This window comes from Dipteris shenzhenensis, chromosome 27 (assembly GCF_047967505.1).
Source record: "Dipteris shenzhenensis isolate YYH24624 ecotype China chromosome 27, Dip_SZ_1.0, whole genome shotgun sequence".
Lineage (NCBI taxonomy): Eukaryota > Viridiplantae > Streptophyta > Polypodiopsida > Gleicheniales > Dipteridaceae > Dipteris > Dipteris shenzhenensis.
The window spans coordinates 20,017,106-20,019,855 of record NC_141622.1 but is presented as its reverse complement, the minus strand read 5'-3'; positions in this window follow the sequence as shown (position 1 = coordinate 20,019,855).

Sequence of the window (2,750 nt, the reverse complement as noted above, 5' to 3'; positions counted from 1 at the left end):
CTATTTCTTTGTACTAGAGTTCTTTTGGCTTTCACAACTAAGAAGAGGAAAAATGTTTTCAGCCTCCACCTTTGTGTGTATTCCCCCATTGTGTATGTGAGAAAGCCGCAAGTGAGACTCCTTCCTTCTCTCCCACTATCTTCACATGGTATCAGAGCCTGGTTCGCGGTAAGGAGCTCAAGAAAGCAAACCAAGTTCGTGGCATCCTGGTAAGAGGACCAGTGTTGCTTTCCTTTTTCGAGTTTGGGAGCAAATCTCTGCAGGTAGCACAGCCGAAAAGTGCAAGAGTGCATTGTCTCAGATTGAGATGCCCTCGCGATGTGGTCAGAGGGTAGTATATACTTTATTTTTCTGATTGGAGGCCCATTTTGGAGGTGGAAGTTCTCCACAAGCACTAAGAGGCCCTGTTTTTTCTATGCGACCACTGTTCTGCAGGTCGGTGAAAAGTTACCGCAGAAATTGCATCGTATGCCTGTGCACAGAGATATTGGGAGTTATAAAATCATCCTTATTGCTTGTTGATGCAAAATCGTCACTAGGAAGTAACTGTGTGGTCAAATACCACTTTTGTCAGTTTTGCAAATTTGCCCTTGTGAGGCAGCAGCTGTGTTTTTTGCAGTGACAGAATATTTTGCAGTGTTCTATAATGGCATCTGATTCTCTTTCACATATTGTCACTGAAAAGCTTGACAAGAACAACTTCCAAGCATGGAAGTTTAGAATGACAAATTTCCTTATGGGAAAAGGCTATTGGGAGTTCATTACAGGAAATGAAGAACCAGTTCTTCCTAATGTTCCCAATCAATAGGAAATGTAGGCATTTAAAGGATGGCATGAGAGAGCCAGAAAAGTTATGTACTGGATGTCTATCGGTATTTCAGATTCTATCATTGTGCATATTGAGGATGCAAGTATGCCAAAGGAGGCATGGGATACTTTGGCAAAAAGGTATAGCACAAATACGTAAGCCAGGAAAATGTAGTTCAAGCAGGAGTTGCATAATGTGCAGAGAGAAAATATGAGCATCAATGACTACCACATGAAGGTGAAGAAAATTGCAGATGCACTTGCTTCCATTGGGTTGCCGGTGGAAGATGATGATTTAGTTTCTGTTACCTTGAATGGTCTACGAAAGGATTATGCACAGTTCCGGACATCCATTGCCATCCGTGAAAAGTTTCCTGATTTTGAGGAGTTGATTGCTCTTCTAATTTCTGAGGAGTAGAGAAATGGTGGTGCATCTTCTTCAGGAGGAACTTCAAAAGAAACTGTCTTCTACTCAAATGCTGGAAGAGGTAGAGGCAGAGGTAGAGGAGGCCGATCTGGAGGCCATGGTAGAAATCAAAATATGCAGCAAATTTAAGAAAACCAGTCCTATGGAGGAGGACATGGTAACTCTAGAGGTAGGGGAGCCAAAGAGGTCATGGTGGATGGCAGAGAGGCCAAAATGCAAACAGCAATGTTGAATGCTACTACTGGGGTAAAATGGGTCATATGGCTAAAGACTACTGCTATAAAAAGCAGAATGACATCATGAATGGAAAATTACAGCAAGGGAATTATGCATCTTCTAGTAAACAGGGTGATGACAGAAATGAGCATCTGTTTATGGTGCAGCACATGACCAATTCTCTGACAAGTGCAAAAGAAAGCAATGATGTGTGGTATGTTGACTCAGTGCATCAAACCACATGACAAGTCATGCAGAATGGATACAAGATGCAAGGAAAATGGAAAGACTAGGATTTGTGGAGACTGGTGATGATACTACACATCCTATTGTACAGATTGGTAAAATTCCTTTGTCTATGCACAGGATGGAAAAGGAAATATCTGTCTGATGTATTTCATGTCCTGTATATCACCAAGAACCTGGTTTCTATTGGTCAAATGGTTGAGCAGGGCTTGCAGGTCAGATTTAATCCTCATGGATGCTTTGTTGAGGATATGAAAAATAATGGTCGCTTGATAGCAAAAGGAAAGAAGACGGGCAAGATGTTTACGTTGGATGCGGACATGCTTGAATTGAGTGCAGCAATGTTTGCACATGGGACCGGTGTAGTTGCAGATATTGATATCTAGCATAAACACATTGGTCATGTTAACGTACAATGACTTAAATCAATGCAGGCCCAAAATATTGTTGCAGGATTGCCTAAATTCAAGGTTGCAGAAATGCATAAGGTATGTGAAGCCTGTCAATTTGGAAAATGGGCAAGGAAACCATTTCCTACACATGTTCGAGAGAGTAAGAAGCCATTGGAATTAATCCACTCTGATGTGTGGACTACTAAAGCTGCATCTATTGGAGGCTATCATTATTTTGTCACTTTTATTGATGACTACAGTAGTAAAGTTTGGGTGTATTTTATGAAAAAGAAAAGTGAAGTGTTTGGGCATTTCAAATCTTTTAAAGCTATGGTTGAAAAAGAAACAGGCCTGCAAATAAAATGCCTAAGGTCAAATGGAGGGGGAGAGTACCTCTCAAATGAGTTTGCAAGGTCCCTACAGGAGCATGGCATAAAGCAGCAATATTCATGCAGTCATACCCCACAATAAAATGGACTTGCAAAAAGGAAAAACAGGCATATTGAAGAGGTATCTCGAGCCATGCTAAATGAAAAAGACCTACCAGATTATTATTGGGCTGAAGCAGTTGCTACAGCAGTTTACATAATGAACAGGACTCCCACTGCAACAATACATGGCATGACGCTAGAGGAGATGTATACTAGTAGGAAACCAGATAT